Source organism: Taudactylus pleione, unplaced genomic scaffold (assembly GCF_031769625.1).
Source record: "Taudactylus pleione unplaced genomic scaffold, aTauple2 ptg002073l, whole genome shotgun sequence".
Classification (NCBI taxonomy): Eukaryota; Metazoa; Chordata; class Amphibia; order Anura; family Myobatrachidae; genus Taudactylus; species Taudactylus pleione.
Window position 1 is genome coordinate 9,412 of NW_028286467.1, and position 9,411 is coordinate 18,822.

The window sequence follows — 9,411 nt, forward strand, 5'->3', positions numbered from 1 at the left end:
GCCCTTGTGTTTGGGTTTAGCCCAGGGTGCACTTTTGGTGTTCGGCTGGTTCCCAGTCTTTGATGTGCTGATAGCCTTTTATCACCCCTTCCCCCCCCCCCAATCAATTCCTGTCAGAGTTTACAGTATGTCCCACCTGTTTGTTGGTCACCCCAATAGTGCTTGGTAGTGGGGTTTGTTCAAGTTGGGCGCCCCCTCATTGGTATGTTGGGTTATTAATGTTGTGCCCCCCCCCCTCATTGGTACATTGTGTTATTCTCATGGTGCCCCCTCATTGGTATGTTGGGTTATTAATGTTGTGCCCCCCCCCATTGGTACGTTGGGTTATTGGGTCATCTCGCTGGTGCCTGCCCCCTCCCCCCAGTTGGTTACACACCTATATTTATTGCATACACTGTGTTATTTCCGTATGGTCCCTTACCACAGCGCGTGTCCCTGCCATCTGCCGTGCGCTGTGATGTGAGAGGTACGAGGTACTAGGTGTATGGAAAATGTTGACGTTCTGCTCTTCCTTATCTAAACGTGTCTGAAAAAAACCAAGTGACAAGTGCCCCTCCCCCTACCTCCAATCTCCTTCCCTCCACCCCCTCTCACCCCAACTTCAAAGGGGGAGCAGCTCTTCTCCCCTCACACTTCTGGGAAGTTTCTGTGGGCGGCATTTTCACACAAAAAGAAAAGCGAATTGTCTGTTATCACTGCGTCTCCAGAGCTGGCATTTTGGGGTGTAAGTTAGTCGCCTGTGTGTGTTCTGTTGCCAGTAGTCCGGGGAGCGAGGACCTTGCGTCTGAAGGCTTGACGCTGGGACTGGAGGACGGGGCTCAGCCCACAGGTATGAGATCTGGTTATCTGTACTCTCAGTGCAATCACCGTATAGACTCTGCCACTCCGGCTCACTGTCAGGTTATTCCGCCATTGCTCACTTCACCTCACAAAATGGGGACTGAGAGAGTATTCTATGTAGCTGTCATTACGGGAGTGTTGTGTGTGAGCACATAGGGCTATAGCATCTGTGTGGTGAGCTCAGTGTGGGGTACGTTAGTGGTGTGTTTGTGTGGTGGTGGTGGTCTGTGGGGTCTTTGTGTCTGCGTGGTGGGCTGTGGGTTTTGTGTGGGTATGCATGGCTGCGGGGTCTTTGTGTTCTTGAGGTGTCTGTGTCAATGTGGTGGACTGTGGGGTCTTTGTGTTGTGGTGGGGTGTGAGTGTTGTCTGTGTCACTATGGTGAACTGTGGGGTCTTCGTGGTGGGGTGTGAGTGTTGTCTGTGTCAGTATGGTGGACTGTGGGGTCTTTGTATTGTGGTGGGGTGTCAGTGTTGTCTATGTGTGGTGGACTGTGGGGTCTTTGTATTGTGGTGGGGTGTCAGTGTTGTCTATGTGTGGTGGACTGTGGGGTCTTTGTATTGTGGTGGGGTGTCAGTGTTGTCTATGTGTGGTGGACTGTGGGGTCTTTGTATTGTGGTGGGGTGTCAGTGTTGTCTATGTGTGGTGGACTGTGGTGTGTGTTTGTGTGGTAGGCTGCTGGGTGTGTATATGTACGTCCGTTTCTGGTGGCCTGTGGGGTCTTTGTGGTGGGGTGGGATGTGTGGGGGGAGCTCTGGGATCTCTGTGCATGTCTTTGGTTAGTTGTGGGGTCTTTGTTGTGTGTGGGCTGTGGTTTTGGGTTGTGTGTGGTAGGCTGAAAGGGGGGGATGTTAGGATTGTGGGGGCTGTGTGTGATTAAATGGGAGCATAATACTACTATTTTTATTGTCTATATCTGATGTCACAGCTATTTGTGTGTGTGTGTGTGTTAATACCAGTTATTATATGGTGTAGTGTAATACCAGCTATCTATGGTATATATATGACCTGGTGTAGTTTGTGATAATACCAGTTAATAATTGATTATATGGTATATATATGACCTGATGGAGTATATATGGTTTTGTGTGTGATCATTTCAGTTATTTATGGTGTGTATGTATATGTATGTGTATATATATATATATATATATATATATATATATATATATATATATATGACCTGGTGTAGTGTGTGATAATATCAGTTATTAATTTATTATATGGTATGTATGACCTGGTGTAGTGTGTGATGATACCAGTTATTCATTTAGTATATGGTGTATATATGACCTGGTGTAGAGTGCGATAATTCCAGGTATTATATGGTATATACTGTATATATGACATTGTGCAGTATATATGATGTAATGTGTATATGACGTAGTGCAGTATACCTGGTGTAGTGTGTCATAATAATACCAGTTATTATATAGTATGTATGATGTGGTACAGTGTACATGGTGTAGTGTGTGATAATACCAGTTATTATATAGTATATATGACGTGGTGCAGGGTACATAGTGGAGTGTTTGATAATATCAGTTATATGTTATATATGACCTGGTGTAGTGTGTGATAATTCCAGTTTTTATATGGAATATATATGATCTTGTGCAGTATACATGGTGCAATGTGTATATATCCATAGTGTGTGGAGTAGTATAAATGGCCTAGTGTGTGATCATACCAGTTATTATATGGTATACATGTAGTAGTGTAGTGTGTGATAATACCAGTTATTATATGGTATACATGTAGTGTTGCAGTGTATGTGGTGTAGTGTGTGATAATACCAGTTATTATATGGTATACATGTAGTGGTGTAGTGTGTGATAATACCAGTTATTATATGGTATACATGTAGTGGTGCAGTGTATGTGGCGTAGTGTGTGATAATACCAGTTATTATATGGTATACATGTAGTGTTGCAGTGTATGTGGTGTAGTGTGTGATAATACCAGTTATTATATGGTATACATGTAGTGGTGCAGTGTATGTGGCGTAGTGTGTGATAATACCAGTTATTATATGGTATACATGTAGTGGTGCAGTGTATGTGGCGTAGTGTGTGATAATACCAGTTATTATATGGTATACATGTAGTGTTGCAGTGTATGTGGTGTAGTGTGTGATAATACCAGTTATTATATGGTATACATGTAGTGGTGTAGTGTGTGATAATACCAGTTATTATATGGTATACATGTAGCGGTGCAGTGTATGTGGTGTAGTGTGTGATAATACCAGTTATTATATGGTATACATGTAGTGTTGCAGTGTATGTGGTGTAGTGTGTGATAATACCAGTTATTATATGGTATACATGTAGTGTGTGATAATATCAGTTATTATAGAGTATACATGTAGTGGTGTAGTGTGTGATAATACCAGTTATTATATGGTATACATGTAGTGGTGCAGTGTATGTGGAGTAGTGTGTGATGATACCAGTTATTATATGGTATACATGTAGTGGTGTAGTGTGTGACAATACCAGTTATTATATGGTATACATGTAGTGGTGCAGTGTATGTGGAGTAGTGTGTGATAATACCAGTTATTATATGGTATACATGTAGTGGTGTAGTGTGTGTGATAATACCAGTTATTATATGGTATACATGTAGTGGTGTAGTGTGTGATAATACCAGTTATTATATGATATACATGTAGTGGTGTAGTGTGTGATAATACCAGTTGCTATATGGTATACATGTAGTGGTGTAGTGTGTGATAATACCAGTTATTATATGGTATACATGTAGTGTGTGATAATACCAGTTATTATATGGTATACATGTAGTGGTGCAGTGTATGTGGTGTAGTGTGTGATAATACCAGTTATTATATGGTATACATGTAGTGTTGCAGTGTATGTGGTGTAGTGTGTGATAATACCAGTTATTATATGGTATACATGTAGTGGTGCAGCGTACATGGCGTAGTGTGTGATAATACCAGTTGTTATATGGTATACATGTAGTGGTGCAGTGTACATGGCCTAGTGTGTGATAATGCCAGTTATTATATGGTATACATGTAGTGGTGCAGTGTACATGGTGTAGTGTGTGATAATACCAGTTATTATATGGTATACATGTAGTGTTGCAGTGTATGTGGTGTAGTGTGTGATAATACCAGTTATTATATGGTATACATGTAGTGGTGCAGTGTATGTGGCGTAGTGTGTGATAATACCAGTTATTATATGGTATACATGTAGTGGTGCAGTGTACATGGTGTAGTGTGTGATAATACCAGTTATTATATGGTATACATGTAGTGTTGCAGTGTATGTGGTGTAGTGTGTGATAATACCAGTTATTATATGGTATACATGTAGTGGTGCAGTGTATGTGGAGTAGTGTGTGATAATACCAGTTATTATATGGTATACATGTAGTGGTGTAGTGTGTGATAATACCAGTTATTATATGGTATACATGTAGTGTTGCAGTGTATGTGGTGTAGTGTGTGATAATACCAGTTATTATATGGTATACATGTAGTGTTGCAGTGTATGTGGTGTAGTGTGTGATAATACCAGTTATTATATGGTATACATGTAGTGGTGCAGTGTATGTGGTGTAGTGTGTGATAATACCAGTTATTATATGGTATACATGTAGTGTTGCAGTGTATGTGGTGTAGTGTGTGATAATACCAGTTATTATATGGTATACATGTAGTGGTGCAGCGTACATGGCGTAGTGTGTGATAATACCAGTTGTTATATGGTATACATGTAGTGGTGCAGTGTACATGGCCTAGTGTGTGACAATACCAGTTATTATATGGTATACATGTAGTGGTGCAGTGTACATGGTGTAGTGTGTGATAATACCAGTTATTATATGGTATACATGTAGTGGTGTAGTGTGTGATAATACCAGTTATTATATGGTATACATGTAGTGGTGCAGTGTATGTGGTGTAGTGTGTGATAATACCAGTTATTATATGGTATACATGTAGTGTTGCAGTGTATGTGGTGTAGTGTGTGATAATACCAGTTATTATATGGTATACATGTAGTGTGTGATAATATCAGTTATTATATGGTATACATGTAGTGGTGTAGTGTGTGACAATACCAGTTATTATATGGTATACATGTAGTGGTGCAGTGTATGTGGAGTAGTGTGTGATAATACCAGTTATTATATGGTATACATGTAGTGGTGTAGTGTGTGTGATAATACCAGTTATTATATGGTATACATGTAGTGTGTGATAATACCAGTTATTATATGGTATACATGTAGTGGTGTAGTGTGTGATAATACCAGTTGTTATATGGTATACATGTAGTGGTGTAGTGTGTGATAATACCAGTTATTATATGGTATACATGTAGTGTGTGATAATACCAGTTATTATATGGTATACATGTAGTGGTGTAGTGTGATAATACCAGTTATTATATGGTATACATGTAGTGGTGCAGTGTACATGGCCTAGTGTGTGACAATACCAGTTATTATATGGTATACATGTAGTGGTGCAGTGTACATGGTGTAGTGTGTGATAATACCAGTTATTATATGGTATACATGTAGTGGTGTAGTGTGTGATAATACCAGTTATTATATGGTATACATGTAGTGGTGCAGTGTATGTGGTGTAGTGTGTGATAATACCAGTTATTATATGGTATACATGTAGTGTTGCAGTGTATGTGGTGTAGTGTGTGATAATACCAGTTATTATATGGTATACATGTAGTGGTGCAGTGTATGTGGTGTAGTGTGTGATAATACCAGTTATTATATGGTATACATGTAGTGTGTGATAATATCAGTTATTATAGAGTATACATGTAGTGGTGTAGTGTGTGATAATACCAGTTATTATATGGTATACATGTAGTGGTGCAGTGTATGTGGAGTAGTGTGTGATGATACCAGTTATTATATGGTATACATGTAGTGGTGTAGTGTGTGATAATACCAGTTATTATATGGTATACATGTAGTGGTGTAGTGTGTGATAATACCAGTTATTATATGGTATACATGTAGTGGTGCAGTGTATGTGGAGTAGTGTGTGATGATACCAGTTATTATATGGTATACATGTAGTGGTGTAGTGTGTGATAATACCAGTTATTATAGAGTATACATGTAGTGGTGTAGTGTGTGATAATACCAGTTATTATATGGTATACATGTAGTGGTGCAGTGTATGTGGAGTAGTGTGTGATAATACCAGTTATTATATGGTATACATGTAGTGGTGTAGTGTGTGATAATACCAGTTATTATATGGTATACATGTAGTGGTGCAGTGTATGTGGAGTAGTGTGTGATAATACCAGTTATTATATGGTATACATGTAGTGGTGTAGTGTGATAATACCAGTTATTATATGGTATACATGTAGTGTTGCAGTGTATGTGGTGTAGTGTGTGATAATACCAGTTATTATATGGTATACATGTAGTGTGTGATAATATCAGTTATTATAGAGTATACATGTAGTGGTGTAGTGTGTGATAATACCAGTTATTATATGGTATACATGTAGTGGTGCAGTGTATGTGGAGTAGTGTGTGATGATACCAGTTATTATATGGTATACATGTAGTGGTGTAGTGTGTGATAATACCAGTTATTATAGAGTATACATGTAGTGGTGTAGTGTGTGATAATACCAGTTATTATATGGTATACATGTAGTGGTGCAGTGTATGTGGAGTAGTGTGTGATAATACCAGTTATTATATGGTATACATGTAGTGGTGTAGTGTGTGATAATACCAGTTATTATATGGTATACATGTAGTGGTGTAGTGTGTGATAATACGTTATTATATGGTATATATGACCATGTGTAGTGTGTGATTAGTACCAGTTATTATATGGTATACATGTAGTGGTGTAGTGTGTGATAATACCAGTTATTATATGGTATACATGTAGTGGTGTAGTGTGTGATAATACCCGTTATTATATGGTATACATGTAGTGTGTGATAATACCAGTTATTATATGGTATACATGTAGTGGTGTAGTGTGTGATAATACCAGTTATTATATGGTATACATGTAGTGGTGTAGTGTGTGATAATACCAGTTATTATATGGTATACATGTAGTGGTGTAGTGTGTGATAATACCAATTATTATATGGTATACATGTAGTGGTGTGTCATCCAGTCACTTGCTGTTAGTTTGCAGTACATTAACCCTTTCCTGGCGTTTGTACAGGGGAATGTGGTTTATCCTCTGTGTCTATGACACCCCACACGCTGTGTTACTGAGAGGGAGGAAGCATCTCTCTTATCTGGTTACAGATGAGTTTCCACTGTGTGGTATTATACAGAGAGAGCAGCTTTTTGTAAAACCTGTATATTACCCCAGTGCCTTATATAAGAGCTCCCTCCGCTTGTACTGGGGCAGTGCTGTGTGCGTCCTGGTACAACAGGTCTGTCCAGTCCCCCTCTCCTCTCTCCAGCAGGGAGGAGCCCTCATGACTCTGTTCGTTAGCAGAACAGGACAGTAGGTGTTATGTAAGGTCCCCCTCCCTCACCCCTAATCCCGTCTGTCTGTGACCGCACAGCCATCTCTTTCCATTTATATTATCTGTAACAGCCTAACCGGCCTTCTATACAGGATTTACTGGTTATTTCCACATTATCTCTTTTACTGAGGTCTGCAGATCATTGTTTCACTCCATCTACCCCCTGACAGGTACACAGTGATATATTCTGCAGATTATTACATTACTGACCTCTCTAGTGATCTGCAGAATATTGCTCTGTCCCATCTACCCCCTGACAGGTACATAGTGATATATACTGCAGATTATTACATTACTGACCTCACTAGTGATCTGCAGAACATTGCTCTGTCCCATCTACCCCCTGACAGGTACATAGTGATATATACTGCAGATTATTACATTACTGACCTCACTAGTGATCTGCAGAACATTGCTCTGTCCCATCTACCCCCTGACAGGTACATAGTGATATATTATGCAGATTATTACATTACTGACCTCTCTAGTGATCTGCAGAACATTGCTCTGTCCCATCTACCCCCTGACAGGTACATAGTGATATATTCTGCAGATTATTACATTACTGACCTCTCTAGTGATCTGCAGAACATTGCTCTGTCCCATCTACCCCCTGACAGCTACATAGTGATACATTCTGCAGATTATTACATTACTGACCTCTCTAGTGATCTGCAGAACATTGCTCTGTCCCCTCTACCCCCTGACAGGTACATAGTGATATATACTGCAGATTATTACATTACGGACCTCTCTAGTGATCTGCAGAACATTGCTCTGTCCCATCTACCCCCTCTTCCTATAATTGCCAGTCTGTTACACGGGACATTTCTTAGCATTAATATACACAGTGTGGGCCTGCAGCGACCCCACACTTAATTCCTTTTGTAGTGGGGTCTATCGGAAATGGAGACCCAGTAAAGTGATGATGTTATCAAGCCGAGCGAGGCGGAGGCGTTAAGCCCCATCGCAGTATTATCTGCTGACAGATCTAACTGATCTTCCTGTGTCTTCGTCTCGGGCTGCTTAACCTCTCCCAAATTTTACAGAGTCAGCTTTGCCTCCCCAACATGAACGAGAACATATACATAGCTATAGACATCCCGACCTCCTCTGACACACTCATTCCTCATGAATGGTAAGACTGCACTCTCAGTGATGTCACTGCCTCCTAGTGACTGGATAGGCTGCACTCTCAGTGATGTCACTGCCTCCTAGTGACTGGATAGGCTGCACTCTCAGTGATGTCACTGCCTCCTAGTGACTGGATAGGCTGCACTCTCAGTGATGTTACTGCCTCCTAGTGACTGGATAGGCTGCACTTTCAGTGATGTCACTGGCTCCTAGTGACTGGATAGGCTGCACTCTCAGTGATGTCACTGGTTCCTAGTGGCTGGATAGGCTACACTCTCAGTGATGTCACTGCCTCCTAGTGACTCGATAGGCTACACTCTCAGTGATGTCACTGGCTCCTAGTGACTGGATAGGCTACACTCTCAGAGATGTCACTTGCTCCTAGTGACTGGATAGGCTACACTCTCAGTGATGTCACTGGCTCCTAGTGACTGGATAGGCTGCACTCTCAGTGATGTCACTGGCTCCTAGTGACTGGATAGGCTACACTCTCAGTGATGTCACTGGCTCCTAGTGACTGGATAGGCTACACTCTCAATGATGTCACTTCCTCCTAGTGACTCCATAGGCTACACTCTCAGTGATGTCACTGGCTCCTAGTGACTCGATAGGCTACACTCTCAGTGATATCACTGGCTCCTAGTGACTGGTTAGGCTACACTCTCAGTGATGTCACTGGCTGCTAGTGACAGGATAAGCTGCACTCTCAGTGATGTCACTGGTTGCTAGTGACTGGATGGACTGCACTCTTAGTGATGTCACTGGCTCCTAGTGACTGGATAGGCTGCACTCTCAGTGATGTCACTGGCTCCTAGTGACTGGATAGGCTACACTCTCAGTGATGTCACTTCCTCCTAGTGACTCCATAGGCTACACTCTCAGTGATGTCACTGGCTCCTAGTGACTCCATAG